The sequence below is a fragment of the Geospiza fortis genome, unplaced genomic scaffold (assembly GCF_000277835.1).
Source record: "Geospiza fortis unplaced genomic scaffold, GeoFor_1.0 scaffold162, whole genome shotgun sequence".
Classification (NCBI taxonomy): Eukaryota; Metazoa; Chordata; class Aves; order Passeriformes; family Thraupidae; genus Geospiza; species Geospiza fortis.
In genome coordinates this window covers 2515705-2537472 of record NW_005054316.1, presented here as the reverse complement: position 1 = coordinate 2537472, position 21768 = coordinate 2515705, and the positions used below count along the sequence as shown (strand labels likewise).

General features: G+C 36.2%; 1 long non-coding RNA gene across 1 annotated transcript; it reads right to left on the bottom strand.

Moving 5' to 3' along the window:
* Window positions 1–476: 476 nt before the first annotated feature.
* Window positions 477–7708, bottom strand: LOC102039467. Its single transcript, XR_265316.1, has 3 exons — window positions 7612–7708; window positions 1205–1448; window positions 477–610 (listed from the first exon to the last, which is right to left on the bottom strand). It is a non-coding gene; the product is annotated as an uncharacterized LOC102039467 (long non-coding RNA).
* Window positions 7709–21768: the final 14060 nt, after the last annotated feature.

Here is a 21768-nt window from a genome sequence, read left to right as displayed (position 1 = left end):
TTTCATCAAGTGTACTAGCAATTTGTCCCAAATAATCAGTATGAATCCTATAATGTAAAATCTTGGGTAGTCTTTTACAGTTGGTATGCACACAGAAGAGAAAAGAACAGACTAAAAGATTTCAAAACTACTGCTTTAGTGTCCAAATACTATTTTGGGCAGTATACAAAATCCAAGCCAAACAACTGGAAATAACAAAAGTGGGACATGGCTTGTCTCTGTTTAATTCACTGCACCCATATTCAATCACAACTTGAAAATGAGAAAGCTTGAATGGGGTACTGTGAGCCTCTCCATCCTGCATAAGGTCACTAAATTAAAAACATGTCCAACTTTCTTGTGTTTTGGCACCCTTCACTGTGAAGTTAAAGCCTCAGCCTCAGACAGGTTCCAAATCAGATAAAAGCCTCAATACTACTGATCTCATGATCAGCTGTGAATTCTACCACTAAAACATATGATTTGTGAGCACCTTACCTAGCCAACTCACAGGATATGGAAGTCTGTAGTTACAGGACACAGGACCATATTTAATTAATTTTTCAGCATTTAGACCTAAGAGAACATCTTCAAAATTTTCATGATATGAAGGGTCATCTATAGGTATTGCCTGGCACAGAAGCACAAAGAAAATAATATATTTCCATAAATAGCAATAGATCCATTCCTCTCATAAATATCAAAAATATTTTTGTATTATGTGATGAATATACAGTTTGGTATGAAAGTATAAAATAATGATATTCATGCCATTGATTTTTAATAAACAGGGCAGTATCTTTGAGCTCATCTTTGACATTCTCTAGAATGAGTTTTTCTGAGCATTGGCCAAATTATCTATAATAAATGGTTATTAAAATAAAATACCAATTTCTTTAATTGCTGCAAATTGTGGTGTTGCATATATAACTACTGTGAATCACTCATTGTCCCAGCCTTATCTTGCTTCTGTGAACAATACTAATGACATCAATGGGAAGCCAGTTAACAGAGATAAAAATCTATTTAATGGGAGCCTAATTTAAGAATTTAAGAAAATTTAACTATTCCCTGTGTATGACAGGTATGCCTGTCAAAATGAAGCATATTCAGCAGCCTTTGTTTCAAAGTGATTCTGTGGGAGGCAAATAACTTTTTTTTGCTATTTTGGAAGGTGTCCTTTTCATTCCAGTGCCATTCTTTTAAGTAGGAAATAAGAACATACCTCAGTCTGTGAGGCTTTCTGGACTGGCATCCTGAATGCCTTCAAGTAAACTCCTTGGGGAAGTCAAGGTGACCTTTCAAGGTTGTGCACTTGGGTACAAGGCATAGTCCTTAGGCAGGCCAAATTAAGATTATTTATGTAAAAACACAGCTGTCTTGATAAAGGAAGCCATATAGTTTTGTCAGACTAAAATATTTAGCAACATGCTTGAGATCTCTCATCCTGTTGCTTCAGCCTCATCACCCTAGGAAAGAAAAAAAAAACAAATACAAAAGAATGGAGCTCAACATCAGCAAAGAAAAATGCTTTTTGCATAGTAATGCTGTTAATAGAGTTGCCCAGCTACATAGATGTATACCCTTCCATTCTTGCATTAGAAACAGGTAAAAATACTCCCTTTGCTGTCTTTGCAAAAGTTAAAAGGCTTTTGCGCCTGGGAAAGAAATTTGTAGTTCTTTTTTTTTGTTTTCTCTAACCAGTTTAACCGCTTGTCCATGAGAACATGCAAGGATTTTGAAGACTGATTCTCCCCAGAACTATTCTCAAATAAATAAACCACTAAACCACCTGCTAAAATGTTTTCCTCTTCAAGACAGCATATCCGTAGGTGTTATCCAGGGTAAGGTTTGCTAAACTCAGACCCAAAATAAGTATTGTTTGTTCCTACAGAAAGTCTATGTATGCATAGCAACTCCACTGACATTCCAAACACACAAAACTCTTATAACTGGTATTAAATACTGCCATATAGAAATTCTCAGTATCTAGAGGTGTGTTTTTGCATTCATGGTAGTATTTTTTTCTCTTGCAATACACTATGGCCAATAATGAAATACCAAAATTACTACTGAATATATATTATGTGATTTTAGATACCAAAATGTTTCCGAACATTGTCCCTTCATTATTCTATCTCAATCACTTGAAACAAGCTTAACTCATGATGTACCCTTGTACATCATGAGTACAAAGTTCATTTAAGCTATCAACTAAAAGGCTAGCTGAAATTGGAAGCTGCACTAACTTTTTGGTAACCCAGCAGCTACATGTCTGGAGTACTCTGATAGCACTTATCTATATTTTGGTAACAAACAATAATTACCTCTATCAATAATGCTTTTAAATTCCTGTGGTATGACATGAAATGGCATTGAAATGCAGATTATCAGTTTTACATAAAGCATTTGATACTTAAATATGTATATATTTATGCTGGTTTCATAGACAATATTTAAAAGCAAATAAAATCAACCTGGATAAGGTTCTAAAAAGCACCTTCCCTCTAATTTCCTGAAGCCATAATAAACCTCGTATGATCTGTATCCCAGCAACAGTATTGTGGCAGAAATCTCCCCAAAAGAGGACATTCTAACATGATGGCATATCTATGTATAATAATGGCAAATCAAATTTAAGAAGACCATAGGAGCAACATTAATCACAAGTAAGAAAAATATGAAAATTGTGCAAAAACTACAACAGTCAATATCTCCACAAAAAAAGAAAGGAAACGTAGAAATTTAAGATTACATCTGAGAGAAATTATTACTGTAATAGATATGCAAACAAACCAAAAATTATCCAGGAGAACAATTCAGCCTGACACAGAGGCAGCAAAATAGCTAAAATTTGTCAGGACGTTTCTGAAGAACTCAATCTTCAGATATCCTGTATCTCAAATTGAATAAATTGACTGACCCAGAACATCATCTGCCTTCAATACTATTTTCTCAGTTAATGAATTTTGGAACACATATGTAATAGGATTATCAGTTAGTGAATACAATGAATGCAATAGGAGTAAATGAATATAATTTTAGTAGATAAGCACATAAAAATAAAGCTTCCTGTCTAGAGCAACAATTTAGATTACTTGTCATCCCGTGAAACAATGCAAAGCCCAAAGAGTGCAAGCAAAAGCACTAAAGAGATACGCCTATTACATGCCTACAAGTGACAAATATTACAGATATGTTGAACATAATATTTTCCAAAACCATGGAAAATAGAAGTGGATGAGAAAATCACTCCTCATCTCATTTCAGAAGACAGAAGAGGATTCTAGAAATCTGCAGTGCAAGAAGAGCATTATGGCTGTTATTATCTGTGACTCATGATTTAGTGATGTTACAGTCAAATAGTGTGGCTACTTATTTCTGACAGACACATTCTAAAGGCATTTTCAGGTATACCTTTCAATTTCTGGCATATGAACACACCATTAAGAGGCAAGGAAATGAATCTCAACTTTCAAAAACAAAGTAATCTGTGTTTTGAAACTTACAACCCCCTCAGAGAAAGCAGCAAGCAAAAGACAAGGGCATTTCAGCATAAGTACAGATCTACAGGTACTAATTAATGAAAATACTATCAGAATTTTTAAATTCTGACTCCCAGAGCCTTTCAAATATAAAAACTAGTATGGAACTAGTTTGCATATGTTAAATGTTAAATTATGCTCAAGGAAAAAGAGATCATTAGTGATTCATGACCACTGAGATTAATCACAAACTCTGAGGCACTCTGGTCTTAATACCAAAACTACACAAATACAATTTAAGCAAATCACTAGTATGGTCAGTTGCATTTTAGGCAAAGCCAGTCTTTAAGCATGAAAATATGGCAGATTAACAGGATTCTCAACTCATTTTGAAGCATTAGCCAAGTTATGTACAAACCCAAATTAAAAGAGAACTGAGAAGAACTGCAAAGCAATTATATACCGAAATAAATTGACGTCTGCATGTCAACCCTTGAGGGTTGAGGTTGTCAGAAAATAGTAAAGGTATTGCACAGGTCTCACAAGAATGCTGGAATTACAAAGATGAGATAAAGAAGACAGAAGCAAAAAGACTGAACACCCAGAGCATTGCAAACAAGATTATCTCTGATGTAGAAGCTTGTAGTCAGAACACAAGTGACAAAATGCCCCTAAATTATAACTGAAATGTCCAAGTAGATGAACAACTATTATATATATGCAGAGATACATCTAGCTACAAGGAGAGTGAAAATTTCCTACAATTTTTTTACAAATCTGTTAGCAAACTAGGGATGGACTTTTCAACCAATCTACAATTCAATTACAATTTCACTTCAGAGCACTGTCCACACTTGTGGACACTCTAGCTAAAGTACAAAATACTGCTACAATCTACATTATAGAAAAAACAATTAAACATTTCAATAACCACAAACATTAGCTAATTTCAGCTGACAGAATCTGAGACAAGACAGACTATTTTCTGTTTGCTATCTTGCCCACAGAACAAGTCACTATTGAACACAATTAAATTGGTTATTCAGGTGTGAGGTAATTTCATCTGGCTTTGACTCAATTCTTCTTAATCAAAATGGAGTCAGAATTGATCCAGCCCTGTAAAGAAATGCAATCATAACTAAATAGTGTTTATTATGAAACATCAGCAAGTCAAAGTATTTTCAAATGGTTCTGAAAAATGACTGTTGTGTATATATTCTGCCTTATAAGTACACCTTATCCTACTGGCAGTGGTAATAACTCAGAGAAAAGAAGACAGGCAAAGGTCAAAGCCTATTTTGGCAGGCAAGCTAATGACTGCCCAGACATTGGTTGTGTCAAGGCAGGCACAACCAGACATTTCCTGAGCATAAACCAAACACATGTCATTAGGCTTTATATCTTCCAGTAATAAGTACTGAATTTGAGCTAGTTCCCAAAAAGAGGAGCTTGCCTTTTTCCACATATTTTTGATGGCATTGACTGATTTGGGCCTTTACAGTATCCTACAATGATATCTGATGTAATGGTGCCCATCACAATTGTATTGTAGCTACCCAGGTGGGGATGCATGCTGTGACATGACCCTGGAATTTGATGCACGTCTTGGATATTGAATAAGGATAATCATGAAACACAGGGGAGGAGAGATGGCCATTCAGATGGACTTGGCAATACTCTACTACTAAGCCACTGAGCTATGACTGGTAATCAGCAGCATGTTGGGAGTGGATATGTGGTGTTGGCCAAGACCATGATGCCTGATCAGAACAATCATGATTCAGTGAAACTGAGCCCTTTGCTAAAACCCTCCAAAATCTCCAGCCATTCCCTGAGTCTCAAGAGGGTCATGCATTTATGGGATGCATCTCCTATAAATGATCAGATGGTGTCCAGCTGGCCTTGGAAAGAACATCAGAGCCTTCTGCTCCAGAGGGGTGGGTTAGTCTTTCATGTTTCTTGTGCTACCTCTAGCTCTTCCTGGCACTCACTAATGTGTTACAACACACTGCTTCACAATGCTGGCACATACAGGATTTCCCTTCAGATGGTGATAGAGCTGAAAGAAGCAGATTTGTTTATTCTCTCAAAGAGAAACGCCCAGAAATAGGTCTCAAATCGATTTGGAAACAGGCAATATTCTGTGTGAGAGTCTCTCTATAGAGAGGAATAGCATCAAGCAGTATTGTTGTTTAAATTAATTTACCTGCTTTGGCTTCTAGATAGTAAATGTTCCAGGGAAACAATCATGAGGTGCTGTAAAAAATACCCTAAGAGAAAAGGGGGAAAGGGTATCTCAGCAGCAAGCATGCAAGGAAGTAGGCTTAATGGAAGACTAAATACAGGGAGATTTATAGTTTAAAGAACTGTCATGTTAATGGGGTTGCAAACTGTATGGAATCATGAAAGGCTAGGGGCCTCCTAAGACATGGAAATTTTCCATTTTGAAGACTGTGATATAGAGAAGTTATTTAGAAATCCTGGCCCTTCACTCCTTCACACACCCTTCAAGGTCAAGTATTCCCTATGAGCCCCTCAAAACACAAACACAAGCTTGAGAACTGTGTTTTGAGTGAAACAGCTGCTTTAGAAGGATGAGTTAAAAATTTAAAGAGTCAGAAAGCTTTCTGCAATTTGAAAAGGAGGGGATTGGCCTCTAAAGATAAAGAAAACATGGATTAAGTATCCCATGACGGTGATGAAAACATGGTTTCACCTCTCTTTCATTAGGGCTTTGTGGTCCTCACGACTAAGATATGGATATAATATAGATAAATACATCTCACAAAATCAAGATTATGCAAGACAGCAAGCTAAAGAAGAGAAACAACTGGTTTTTTTTCTTCACACTCTTGATTTAGTGACAGATGCAACCTTTTTGAAGTCAGTGCTTATGAAATGGAAGTTGTAGGAGTGACTGATACTAGAGCCACAAAGTCATCTCAAACTAGTAAGTCACTAATTACATGCAATTTTATAAAAGGTTTTAACAAAAATTCCTGCATCAATATATTAAAGGTATTCAGCAGTACTAGTAATTTGCAGAGAGTGGATGGACAGTTTTCACTGCACCCTCTCATACGGAACTGCTTCAGTTTGAAATGTCCAGTAAGATTAATGAGTTAGTTAGAAAAGTGAGAAAGGCTAAGGAAGATGCTGAAAAGAACATGACACAAAAACCTAGTGTCATACACCTCCTATTGAGAGTCTGAAAAAAATTCACATTACAAAAAATGTGTAGCTTTTTAAAAGCAAGTCGTACATTTACATATTTTTATTCTTATTTTGTGTGCTCTAATAATTTATTCCTCAGTATAAAGCTAGAAATGTGACACCTTACAAAGACAGTGTCATAATCATTAAGGTTGGAAAAGACCTCCAAGATCATCAAGTCCAAAAAGTAATAAAATATTCCCGCATTTTCCCAGAAGAAAACTCAAATACAGCAGCAGCTGTAGTAGTTTTTGCATAACTAGCAGTGAGTATCCTCTTCAAAAGTGCATATTATTCTGGAGTTACTTTTCAGAGGTGTGATGTAGAATTGGTACCTGTGTCAGTTGCCCATGCAAGAAAGGAAGGAAGGATGATGTGATGTTGGCCTCCTGTCTCAATAGTGGCAGCTATTTAATACAATACTGACAGTGCCCCTACAGAGACTCTGATATAGTACTTGAAAAAGAATAACAGTGATTATCAATCCCTACAGAGTTTTCTAAACTGTGTGACAAAGTATATACCAGAGATTTACAAGTAAAAACCATTCTGAACATAATATGCCCTAAGGATAAATCATCTAAGTTGAAAGAATTATCAATTTGTATGCCAAAGAGGAAAATATTTTCATCACTTTGTTTCAATGAATGATGTTAGTTGTCTCTTTTTTTGGCTACAAACTGAACTATCAAATAAATATCACAAAAAATACCCTAAAAAATTATCCAGGCAGATCTAGTAGCTATTGGTTTGTTGGAAAAACAGATACAGAAATAAAACATACATCAAAATAGTACTTATACCTCTGGATGACTGTGAAAATCAATTATTGTATGCTAAGAACCTACTGATATTTTTATTTCTTCTGCAATCATATGCAATATTAAAAACCACTGTAATTATTCTATAGATTGAAGTATTTCCACAACTTCACCTTATCTGCAGATCAGAAGAGCAAATTGACACAGAGAGGCAATGGGTAAGGCAAGGTGCTCCACTGTGTTTTAGGCTTCTATATTTTCTTTCCAGTTCTAAGAAAAACAAGCAGATGCTAGCATACAAGGAAAAGCAAATGCCACAGGAGAAATTTTCACATCAGCATAATTATGTCTCATACAAATATATATTTTTTTTCTTTCTAGAATATAAGAAAGAAAGCATTCACAGACCAACAATTGTTGCAAAGATCTCTAACTAATTGAGACACTGAGATGTGGTCTGATCAACCATATTGACCTTAGTCACCTGTAAATGACAAATCCCTTCAGGCCCTTGTTAGTCTATAAACTTTTCAATCAACTTCCCTGAGAAACACCACACCAAGAGGACTTGGCTGGAAAGCCCATAGCACTGAGAGACCTTAAAATAGGAGGACATCAGCTGCTGGCCAGATTATTGCACTGCTAACAGCCCAGCACCTGTTAGGGCTTGTAACCATCCACTGGCCACGTGCATGTTTCTATTAACCCTGCCTTTTTTCCTGCTGCCTCACAGGGATGATATCACACAATACTCAGCAATTTTTCCTCCAGCCCTCCAGGGAGACCATTTGGTGGTCAATACACTGTGATATAAAACAAAGGAAGCATTACCGATGCTACCAGATTAATTATTTTGCTAACCTTCAGGGTTTCCTTCAGATGATGCGTATTTCCCCATCAAAAGTATAAAAAATATCAATAACATGAACTGTAGAAATGACAATCACGTGGAATATAAATGGAATCCGTACTTTAAAAGGAAATATTGTGTAACCTAAAAATTATTGCTGTATTGCATCAGGTGGGGAGGGCATTGTGAGGACTGATAATCACTGTTAATGCTTAAAGTTTTTTGTGCAAAACCATGCACTCTTACCACAAATTTTAAAATTTGAACTATTATTCAAAGTAGTGTTTGCTATCATCCTATCAGCCAGTAGCCACAGTGCAATTCAGTGTTTAAGTACAATTGTTCAGCGCAAGGGAGTTTTGGTCAAGGTCCCCGGCAACCTCCAGAGACATGTCAGATGCCTTCCAGGTTAGAAGGGACAAGACAGTAGAATCTGTGTGTTACATAAGGTTTGCTCAGTGACACAGCAATTGCAAAAGGATTAAAAGTTTATCTCTACCATGTGATAGAGCCCTTTCAGTGCCAGTGTAAACCTGATCTAAATCATCCCTATAACCTAGAGTCAGGCAGAGCTAAGGTCCTGAAACAATCTGGTAGTGGTAAACTGTGTTCCAGAATCTGGGCATCCATAAGAAAGTAGAAGTATCTCTGTGCTATGCTCCACTGTGCTGTAGAGGTACACTCCTAAATCTGACAAGCCCTCAGAATTAAATTGTCTTACTGCTAGTCTTAATATTCAGTGTGGATGCAATTTAACTGCTAACGAAAGTCAAAGTCACATTCATCTTTATCTATTTGAGGCCTATGTCCCCAAGATTATTTGCCCTTAATTTGCAAGGCAAAATGCTCTTTATCAGCAAAAGAATCTCTGAATCCCACACTACAAATTCAGAAATAAGTTTTGCAGCTATTCCTACAATTGAATAGATTAAACCTCAGTTAGATAAACCTGAAGATGACAGTGATAGGTAAATTGCTCATGTGAAGACAGTGAATTTAGAAAGCCCTTCTGTTAAATGAGAGTACATGTAAGTACATCCATTTATCATAATTACTAACTTCTACTAGGGGAAAAGATGTTCTCTGAAGTTAAGAGAAGCTGTGCTGTTTAAACTTTTTTGGCAGAAGTATTTGAAATACAGATGTGTCAAAAATGCTAGAAGTTAATGCTAACAGGGGCAAGAAAATTTTGCCTTCAAACTGAAAGCAAAATTGTTAGGTGAACCTATCTTTAAGTTATGGTAAATTGTTTTATACTGTGGAGGGGATGAAATCATATGCTGTCCTTGTATGCAGCTGCCATTAATAAAACAAAATACATTTTCTACAAGCCAACCATCACACATCATACATCACACATCAATACAATTTCTGCTTCATCTTCAGATGAAATATAAATCCTGTCACAATAAAAGGGAGGATCATGGCAAGATGGGGAGAAGCCTATGCCTAAAACAGTTGATGGCAACTTCTTCCCTATGAAGAGACTAAAAAACCAATAAAATCTATGAATTAAATTATTGATTACTACATACAGCTGGGTTACTTGAAAAGCAAAGAAAGTCCAAGATGACTCAGGTGCAAACCACATTGTGGGTGCAGATAATAAAGTCCATTTCATCTCTGAGTACCAACCGACTTGGTGCTCTTGTGAAACTGACTTTTATCATAATTATGGGCATTGATATAATATAGGGAAGAGGGAGATATGGCTCCTATAGTTAATACATATAGGATCGTCCTTCCTTCACACTCTCATAGTGTTGAGATGCTACTGTGAACTCCAGCTAATGAAAATATTTAAATAAAAAGGCACTTTCTTTTTCACTCCTGATGTACAAAGCCCAATTGTCTCTATATAGGATGATGTATCACAAATGTGATCTCTTTTGTTAGAGATCCTACAAATGAAATTCTGGGTTAAAATTCGGTCTGTATTAACAAATTAACATGCTAAGCTCAGACATGGTATTACTCCTAACAAAGACTATTAATTACAAAAAGCTTACTAAATACAATCAAAACATTTATTTGTAAAACTATTTAAAGAAAATTACAAGCTAAAAAAGAAAGGCCAAACTTATTTACACATTTCCAGAGAGACTACTCATTAAAATACTGTTTTGCTGCTTAAATGTTACTCTGATGAGTGTTTAGGAGAAACCCCACATCTAAAACCCCCTGTGCTTCTTAATTCTTTCCACACAAAAAGTTATTTTACAACGTATAAGTTCAAGTACTTTGAGAAAAGAGATTATGTTCAGCTTGCTTTTACATTTGCATGGGTATAGATGTTAAAGCTATTAGCAAGGCACTGAGACTTCCTGGGTAACACAAAGGTTTATTGTTTCAGAGATTAAGATTCTGTTCTTTTCTCTTTCCCTGACTTCTCTTAAAATGCTGAAACTCAGTTATTAACCTTTCAAACTTTCCACAAAGCTTCATTTCTTGAACAATTACTTGCTCATTATGTGTAAAGCAAATATGTAACAATTAAACAGAGCTTTTCTCCTCAGGACACCTCCACCTCGAAGTTCAAATTCTAATTCTGTTAATTTAAAGTGGTTTTCTTTTTGGAAATAACTTAGGTGGCACACAACTGGTGGATTTTTTCACGTGATTGCCTTCAGCCTTCTGAATACATGAGAGTCCTTTTGAAACCAGCATTTTACCAAGATGTGACATTTACCTGGGTGGTTAGAAACCCATGTTTTGGAGCTGTAAGATCAAGGACTAGTCCTTGTCCTAGAATTTGTGTGACTTATTATTGCAGAGACATTACTTTGCTCTACACCCATTCCTACTCCATGTTAATTAAAGTTTAAATCCTTTTATAAAGAGAATAAGATAAATCCTATTGTAAACTTGAGTTTAATCTTGCCTTAAGACATCAGTTTGACTATTCAATACTCAGAAGTTTGTGAAATTTTCAGACAAAAGAAAAAGATGATTTTCAAGGACAAGAACAGTAGGATTTTAAAGAATTTAAAAACATATAGGAACAGTTCAAGATCCAACTTTTAAATCAGTTAGGGAATGAAGAGGAGGGAAAAATGGACCTGGTACATGTTCACTGTTAATTTTCTTGACCTTCTTTCCTTACTAATACATCCCTTGAATCATTTTGTACCATTTTCCAGGTGTGGCATTATTTAACCTGAGACCTATAGGTGCTGGAAAAGTTTGGATTTGTTGCTCAAAACTAAAAATGTTTTTCAAGAATACTGTTTTCTTCCTTGCAGGAAATCCTGTAATTCAAAGGCAAATAAGCCCTAAGTATAATTACAGGACAGTATTTTCAGATTTAAATTTATTTTAAAAATCAGATTTAATTGAAAGCAAAAAAGATTCTGACTCAGAAAAATATGCATGTTGTTTTTATTAACTGATCCATACTGTGAAAAAAATAATACACTCTATCCCAAACGACAGCTTTAGGATTTGAGATCTCTATTTTGCAAAGCAAGTATGCTTTATACAATGGGAGACAGATGTTTCCATGTTTTTGTATCATTGAGTTTACTAATTTAGATCTCAGTTTATTATTCAGATGTTTGATGTTGTAACTGTGCTATATTTAACTATTGATCATTAGAAGAAAGGAAACAATGTAGTATATGTTAATGACTACGTTGTTAATAACTTGATTTAACAAATATTCTTTAACAAACAGGTTTGAAGATGTTAAATGTATACTCTGTATATGACTACAGACAGCTAAAGTAATTAGAAATACATTCTGTTATGCAGAGTATAAACCATGGATTAAAAAATTGAAAGGAAAATAGGTTAATACACGATAGAAAAATAAAAATCCCATAAAACTTTTACAGTGAAACAGAAGGGGGTTCTGTTTCATGCTATCTCCAAAATTTTGTTGATTATAACTTTTTTCTGTTTTTACTAGGAATCTATTGAACAATCAAAGTAATCGATTTTCTAATAATGCAGCCTACATTTAAAGCTCCAAGACTTCAGTTGACAGAACACAGAGGAACTATAGCTTATGATTAATCTTGGTGGTCATGGGAAATACTTTTCAGAGGAGGGAAGAACTGATACTCTTCAAGACTCCTTTTCCATATTCAGTAATTAATCTTTCAAAGACATCCTGCTCTCGTCTTCCAACACTCTTCCTGATGTTCTATCTGCAAGAGGATTGGGGAACATATTCAGGATCCTTCCTCAAATTCCCCAGTGGGCCCAGCCTGGATTCTCCATAATAAATAAGCCAACCTTTCTAAAAAGGTTTTCAGGAGTTCATTACGTAAGGTATCATCTATCTCACATTACTCCAACCTCGTGATACAAATGTCAGCATGCTAATGAATAGGTCATGTCCAACCTTCTCCGTTATCATATGGCTGGGCAAGGAGGGACTTACACAATCATTCACTGTAAATGTTTCTGCTACAGCTGAAGCAACCAGAAGACTAACGTGTCTATTTATAGTATTTCTAATTATGTGTGTATTAAATAGTAGTGGCACTTAATATGTGTTTTAGAATAACTTCCTTTTCCACTGACAGTTTTTTTTCCAAGCTGACTCCAATTATCTCAAGAAGCCAGGCTTGGCATACTGGCATACCACTCACACATGTGCTTAGGACAGTCTCAGAATAGTAATGTCACCCTGCCCAGAGACTGGCAACTTTGGAAGAGATGTTCAGATACCACTTCAGGTAACCTAGCGAAGTCACGAATCCATGCAATGTATATCCAGCATGACTGTCTTTCTGTTCCTCTTTTTTCCCAGCTATCCCACTGTAGGAAACCTACAGTGCTTTGCTCATTATTACTACTTCTGTTAGCAGTCCTCCGATCCTACAAAATAAAATTTTGACATTCACTTATATGGTTCCATTCAGACTGTCACAAAATTCTGTGGTATTCTCTGGATCATTTTTTGATAATTTAATCATTATCTTTCAGACTAACATGAAAGATTTTTTTACATAAGCATTAAAATCCAGACTGAGTTTTGATATGAGAGCAAGGAAATGTGTGAACAAAAGCTGTTTCAAAATGATGGTAGGAGGAGATTAAAAACAAAAATCTCCTTTGCAGAGACAATATTTAAAAGGCCCAATGTACCACTTTTAATTTAAATTTATTATCAAAAATTACATAGCCAGAATAAACTATTAATTGCACAAAGTGTGCCAAATTTTGTCATATTCCATAATTCCATTTATTTAAATGAGGTTATAAAATACCACTGATTGACAGCTGAAGATTTAATCCTCTGAATGCCATATTCCTTTGTATATATTTTGAAAATTTTTCAGTACCAATAGTGGTACTGTTGTTGCCATTTGAACTCTTCCAGAAAGAAGTTACAGGAAGATACTTTTGCTCTGAAAAATTGAGGATATAAAGGGAAGAAAGCAAAGAAGGAAGGTGTGACCTTCCATTCATAGTCAGGACTAGCAAAAATAATTTAGTTCGTATTTAACTACTTGGCATCTGTACCTTTAAATGTTACCATCACCTTGTTTGAACAGAGCATTTCTTTCATAGCACTGAAGTGGAAAAATATGCATTTACATTTTGAACCCTAAGGAAGAGTCTCAGTGTTTTCCTAAGGAAACACTTTTTGATGGCATCATTCTTCATGTTGTTCCACTATTTCAGATAGACTTGCTCCCACTGTGCAAAAGACTCCTCAGCATCTGGTAAAGTTATTTTCCTATTTTTGTGGAAACAGGCCAAGATGTGCAGCAACAGCTAGTAACTCTGATAATGAAGTAACTCTTTCCTGGAAAGTTAGAAGTTTAAAAATTTTTTGATAAATATCTAAAGAACAATATTACAATGAAGAATGCAGAATTCATTGCATTATCCCCCGAAAAGAAAATATTAGAAATATGTGTACAGAGGGAAATATTATTAAGCAGCATATTATTTAGTAGATAGAAAGTCATTCTGTGTACTTACCCTTGTTCTGCTAGGCCATATGGCTACATCTATGCTGCTCCACAAGTAAAGCTCTGGGTCCATGATCATTTACAGGCCTGCCTTGCACATTTTTTTAGCATGAACAGCTGAGAAAACTTGGTGTTATTTCAGGGATCACGTGCAAAGTAGGGAAATCGGGTTTATGCCATCCCTTCATGAGGACCTTGGCTCCCAGTTCTAGGTGTGGATGGAGCCGTGCCATGCTGTGCCCCGCTGCCTCTCTGCATTTCACAGGGACACCACATTGTTGTAGGGTCTCTCCTACAAAGTGCCTGTTGTGGGAGGTAAACAGAGCCCCTGGTCAACCTGGAGCACGGTTGTATGAGGGGCTCCACCCATCCCTGCAGCTGAGCCGGGCCAGTGCAGAACACACTTGCTGGCCACTGTGACAGAAGCGTGGATGTGGTTTAGATTGGCATGAAAGGTAGAAAAGATGCCAAGTAGATGTGACAAGAACATAAGCAGGGAATGTGGGAAAACCTTTTTACTTCTCCATCATTATTGTCCACCAAAAGCTAAGAGGTGAGAGAGGAACAAAAAATCAGATCTTCCATATCTCTCCTCCATGCTAGACATACCCCCTTTTTCTCTCTCTTGTTTTTTTTCCATCTCATTGGGAGCAGACTTGTTGATTTAGAAATATCTTTAGGACTACTGCAGATAAGCTGAGGCTAACAACTACTCTCAAGTATTTTGCTTGAACTCTAGACCTTACTCTGGCACATCTTCCTTTCATTGTATTACTGTCTCTTCTCTTACCATAAAAAGAATGAAAATGTACACTAACCATTTTAATTAGTTTACAGGGTGCATGATGTCTTTGACAACTGATGTATGTTTGATAACTACATGGCACTCATTTATTAATGTTTTGGTCAACATTTCTCCACATTTCATTCCAGGAAATCCTTCTATTCAAACCCAGTCTCAAGAGGTGGATGAGCTGGGTGTGGGTACATCTTGCTGATATTACCAAGATTTTGCTTCTGCTGCAAACTGATAATCTGTGAGAAAAACCTTCTAAGAATACTAAAAATACCACTTACCATGTACTTTTTACCTTCTTGGTATTTTTGTTTCCCTCTCTGCTTTGGTCTTTTTCCCTTATCCCCTCTCTACATAAACACATAAATGAGCAAACACCACTACCTCCACTTGGAGCATTATCTCATTTCATATCTCATCTCATCTCAGTTTTCCTTCCTTCTGCCTTCAACAATCCAGTATTTTACACCTGGAATCTTTTGTTCTGTTTGGCTTTTTTCATCTATTTGCACTCATAGTTCTAGCCAGGAACAAAAATATGATCAGAGAGAAAAAAACAAACTAGGAAGTTTTAATTTTCCCATAGGTTATGGCATATTTTTTCACAAAAGAATCTCATTTCTCTCCCACTTCAGGAAATCACTGATTTACAAATGCTCACCACAGGACTGGTGGGAACACAGAGCACAGGGAGCTGTACTTCCATTTACAAAGCAGACCCTTCTATGGACTCCACTGAGTAAGTAGTGTTCTGCTGACACAGCAAAACAAACAACCTTCTGCCATACCCTGCACTGGCTAAAAGTCTCTTCCAAGGCTCATGTCTGCAGTTTTAAAATTTTTTCTAATTCATAAATGAAATCTTTCTTCTTGCTGAAAATTTCATGTAGTGATGTCTTGAGAGTAATTAAGAACAATAAGAATCAAGTTTAACTGAGGGCAAAGAGAATTTTCTGTGGAGGCTGATATTTGCAAGTACCATTTTTATTGACAAACTTTGAATAAAGGAATGGCAATCTAAGAATTTAGTAAAAAGAAATCATGAATCACATAGTGATTAATACAGATTGTCCTTGCATATGACCTACCTGTTGCATCTTCCTTCTGCACCACCACTGGGACACTTTGCAATCGTGCCCTTTAAAGAAGATGCCAAAGGCAGCACTGCTGAGTTTAGACCTAAAAGTTTGCAAAGGACTGCCAGGTAAGCAGCAACATATTATCTGGTTTTGAGCACCTGGAGTCACATGAGAAAACTTACAGCGTTTTAAACATTAGTTTGGTTAAATATCTGGTTATGATTTCATATGGCTCCAACCTGCTGGGAATTCCTCCTCTAAAAGCCTCACATTCCTGTAGTATTGCAACAAATGAAGCCATCTTAAAATCACTAAGAGTGAAAATACTGTTCAGCAGTACACTAATGATATGTTGATAAAGCAGTTTAAGTTACAGCACATGTATTCTGTCTAATAAATTTGAACTGATGAAGTAAATTCCGTAAAATCCAGTGTAAAGAAGTTCTGCAGGAGCATACAATGACTTAACATCCATGCACATGCATCCAGATCTGAGGACTTTTTAAGTCCTTGCAGTAACCCATCATATGTCGAAGAAACAGACATATGGCAGAACAGACTGAAGAAAAAAGAAAGAAAACCAGCAAGTGAAAATGGCTCTGTGGGTCAGATGCAACAGACAACTTAGGTCCCTAGTGTGGACCTAGGATTTAGATGGTGATTATGTATTTAAATCTGATTCTCAAACCCAGGCACACTCCACTCTTCATATTTTCCCTTAGAATCCTCTGCATTTTTCTAAGGATGATGAGAGTTTTCCAAGTCAGAATGAACTGGATAATTTGATGCCTAGATCAATTTCAGGATCCAGAAGACATCAATTTCTGCAAAAATATGAGAGGCAACCAGTCTGGCTGGTATTCTCATAGCATTCATGAAACTCTCCTGGGGCACTGGGGTCTCTACAAATGTGGTAGCAAAGTTGCTAGCACAACTCAGAGAGGGGAACCTGCAGAGGAGCAGGAGATCCTTCTGAAATCCCAGAGCAGATTATGTCTTGGCCCCAGAAATGGGAGACATTAAAAAACTAAAAAGCTGTCTACTCTCAGCAGCTCTTTTTCTGGCATTCTGACCACTTTGCTAGTTTCAGGCACCTGTGTCTTGATTTTAGGCAATCACATTCTTAAACTGGTGCAGGTTTTGAGTTTTGTTTCTGGCAATGCAAAAATCACAAAATTTTGGTTTTTGCATTGCCAGAAACACCGCAGAGGGAGACATGACACCAATTCAGTGTTCTGAATTCACCAAGAGAAATGGACTGAAAAATGATAAAGTAACAGATGGATCTAACTTTGGCCAGAGCAGATTCTGAATTCATCTGAGAAGCAGCATAAAGCATGGGAGGGCCCACCTCCAGACGGTAAAGAACCTTCATCTTCTCTAGATTCACTAGTCATTTCCTGTAATTACTGAACTGAATTACATTCTTCAAGCCAAAGAAATTTTATCATTGAGGCGAACAAAAGTAACTGCAGAGCATAGCAAACTTTTGCTATCTGAATTTTGATTAAGAACAATATGTTCCACCCAAATTTAAAAGTCTTTCCAGGATTAACTGCAAGAGGAAATTTTTTTTTCAATCTTGTAAAACTAGTGAAAAAGTGAAAATATATTATTTATGTTTTTTTAAAGAAAATATCTTGAGTAGCGTTTCTGAAATGTCTCGGCTTCGCAGTAGCAGTAGAAATTTGCTTCTGTTACTGATTTATTCACAGGAAATGGCTTTAAAGCATAGCAACACACCACAGATAGGATAATTACGTGCTGTATTTTGGGCTCTCACAGTAGGTTTTCCTCTAATATACCAAAAGAAGGATATTTTTAAAAAAAAATTCAGAAACCTTCTACATCTCTTTACATCCGGAATAATAAACTGTCTTGCTACCTTTGCACAATCTGTAGTTCCCCAGTATCTGCAGGAAACCCACAAGACAAACCTCACTTACGCACATATTCACCACAGCTAAATCACGTGGTCAGCAAGGTGAAAATAACAACTGAAGCCTGATGCAGCTGGAATACATTTGAAATATAAAAAGACAAACCAACCTACGCCTCAGCATTATTTCTTCTACAAAAAGTTGTCTTTTATTGCATTTTATTATAAATACATAATTGATACACAGAAACATACCATTAAAAGAAACAACTATAAAAAGCCCCAGAATGTCACAATTAGTTTAATGTGAATTTTAAAACCATTACAATGTAAAATGTATATGTTCTGGAAGAACTCAAATGTAATTTATTCATTCTGTGATACTATAATCCTTTATGTCAACAGAAACCTTCTGTGCTTGTTCAAAATTTCCTACTCTCAAACTGCCTGAAATTGATGTTTGACCTTCTGGGTTTAAATCTACACATATATCAATTTATATCCATAACTGCACATCTTATAAAAACATGGCTAGACAGCTATCATGAAAATCAATTACACCTTATTTTAATTTAATGCATAACTTATTAGGTGATATCTTTAGATAAATATTTTTAGTCATACAACATAGTTTTACACTATGTTTAGTTTGTTGACTCCCACTGTACAATACCTCTGTCTTTACAACATAAAATACTTCTGTCAGAGCTTCATAGACAACATATGTACAAAAACCACATAATTAACTTCAGAAATGTAAACTTCAGCAACATTAGTTTTTAATTCTGAACAAAAGAGTAGGGTGGGCTGAACCACTGCTGTCCAAACAAAAGCAAAATAGGAATGTTTTCTGGGGTTTGAAAAGGTTACACTAAATTTTCTTGTTTGTTTTCTTTCAGTTTTATGCACGATGGCACTTCCTAGATTCAGGCAGAAGCTCAAATACAGTGCTAAGAGAAGAGCTCTTCCTCTGCTACTGTATTTCTGCTCTGATGAGAAACAGGAAATACCAGCAGTCTCATGAGAGTTCCTGTTCTCTGCAGATCCCCAGCTCAAATGGGGATTATTGCACAAACCCAGCTCAGCCTGAAAACTTTTTGAAATTGTGGGACACAAAAAATCTTAGCAGACTTCAGTAGCTTTATCATTTGAAGACATTCATAAATACATAGTGAAACAATACTATTTATCTGACATGGCTACAACAAGCCTTAACTATTACCATTGAATGGAAATATTTCCAGGTCTATATACAGATACTGAAAATATGCTTTAAGAAATAAATAAAAATAAACATTTTAAAAGAGAGGTTTGTGTCTTTACTTAGCAATAGCTTAAGGGACTAGATTTTTCAGAGATGTCTTTTTGCACCTTTTCTGATAAGCAGAATCCTTCAAATTTTACCATTAAGTACATAAAAGCCTGGCCTCTGTGAACTCCAGTTTTCAAATCCTTGATTAAAAGTTTCAAAACTCAAAAGGTATTCAACTTCAATTAACAACAAGAGAATTCATGAGCAGAGTGGCTACACTGGTGCCAAAAGTAATGCTGGCAACAGCCAACAGCAGTTGCTTAGAGTATAAAAAAAACAGAGTGATCCGTCCTCTAGAAAGGATTTTGGCAATCTAGTAAGGGACCTTCTGAGACAGAAGGCATATTTGGGTCATTATGTTTACTGGCAATATAAATCTTAAATTTCATTTTGAAAACAATCATATTTTCGGCCTCAGAATCTTGTGGCGATTAATCCAACAACTTAACTATGCATTGTGTGAAAGAGTGCTTCCTTTGTTTTGCTTTCAGAGTTCCTGTGTTACAAAGTGCATAATGAATCCTTACGCCCCTTCTCTGTGATTTTATTATGCTTTTTCCTCTCAACTCACCTCTGGTCTTTTTCCACACCAGAGGGATCTCTCCTAGCCTATTAACTCCCTGTGTTCCATACTCCTTACCATGCTTCATACCCCTTACTTTTGTACTTTATATCCTAATATCTACTTTCTGAAATGCAGTAACTGTGACTGCAAGTAATGTTCAAGATGTGAGCATATCCTGGATTTATTTAGTGGTGTAATGACCCTGTTTATTTTATTCTCTGCTGCTTTCCTCATTCTTTTCTTGGCTTTGGCTACTAATATGTGAGCTGATGTTTTCAGAGGCCTGCCCAAGGAGTCCAAGATGTCTTTCCTTCAAAGAATGCTCACTTACAATTGATTGCTTTGCAAACATAATTGAGGTTTCTCCCCCCACCCTCGTACATTACAGATATTAAGACTCATGAGTAATCTTTTTACCCACTGCTAAGGATCACAAAGTCCTCTGGCAACTAGCCCTAGTTCTGGCCATCCTGAACGATTTTTGATTATTGGAAAATTTCTTCATATCCTTGTTCCTCCGCTTTTTTGGGTCTCCTTATGACTAGCTGGATAGTTTTCCAGCACACTCTTGTGAGACTCCAATGGAAATCCCTCAACACCATGAAAACTTACTCATATTTTGACCATTATGCTTGAAAGGATCTATTTTGCAGAAGTTTCGCCTTTTCACAAACCATTGTGAAGGACTTGGTGAACACTTATTTTTAAATATAAGTATGCTTGACTCATTAGACCACCACATTTACATGCTATTGACTCTTTCCAAGAAGCTCAAAACATGAGCAGGAGTGGCTTAACTCTACAAAAAGCTTTTGGTGTTGGGTATTAATTCTATTCATTATTATGACTTATAAAGATTTGGCTGGTAATGTGTCGCAGACATCTTTTCATTAAAAATCCTTTCCTTAGGAATTTTGCCTCCTGAGAAGCTGAGAGGCCTCAGGAACAAAATGTAAGCAATGGTTATCTGCTGCCGTGGATTGCAACAGGTGGATCTGTGATTGGCCCATCTTGGATGTTTACAATTAATGGCCAATCACAGCCCAGCTGGCTCGGACAGAGAGTCTGAGGCAGCTGCCTTTGTTATTCTTTCCTTTCTATTCTTAGCTTAGCTAGCCTTCTGAGATGAAACCTTTTCTTCTATTCTTTTAATATAGTTTTAATGTAATATATATCATAAAATAATAAATCAAGCCTTCTGAAATATGGAGTCAGATCTCCATCTCTTCCCTCAACATAAGACCCCCGTGAACACCATCACAGTAATGCTGGTAATGAAGACAGAGTCTGTAAGCTGCCAGAGCACTCAAGGACTTCTAAAGTGTGCTGTCATATTTTCCCCCTTAACCTCCTCAGATAGGGTAACTGCTGCAAGTGGCATGTTACACACTGCTCTTAGTACACAGTTTTAATACCTGAGCTCTTTTAAAATGCCAGGGTGGCTCTGGTAAGCTGAATATTCTTACCCATAATTTAAAAAAATCATTTAAATACAATTAATCTAAAGATTCTTTTAAATACAATTATAGACTGGCATTAAAAAAAAGAAAAAAAAACAAAAAACAAAAAAAAAAAACAAAAACAAAAACAAAAAAAAAAAAAAAAACCAAAAACAACCAACCAAAAACCTAACCAACAAAACAACTCTAAAGGTTTCCTACCTATGTAATCCTATAGAAAACTTTGCTATTCTCCTACAGAGCTGCATCTTCCCATGGTTTCTTGATGGCACCCATACTAGAGACTGGATTTGGTATGGATAGCTTATCAAAACCATTTTCTGTGACTGTAAAACATGAAGATGAAAACTCTCACAAAAACAGCTAGACTAGGTCTTCAGAGAATTATGTATCTTTGAAAAAAAGACTAAGCGGGGCTTAGTCACTGACAAAAGAAGCTAACACAGTCTGTGGAGAGCTTCA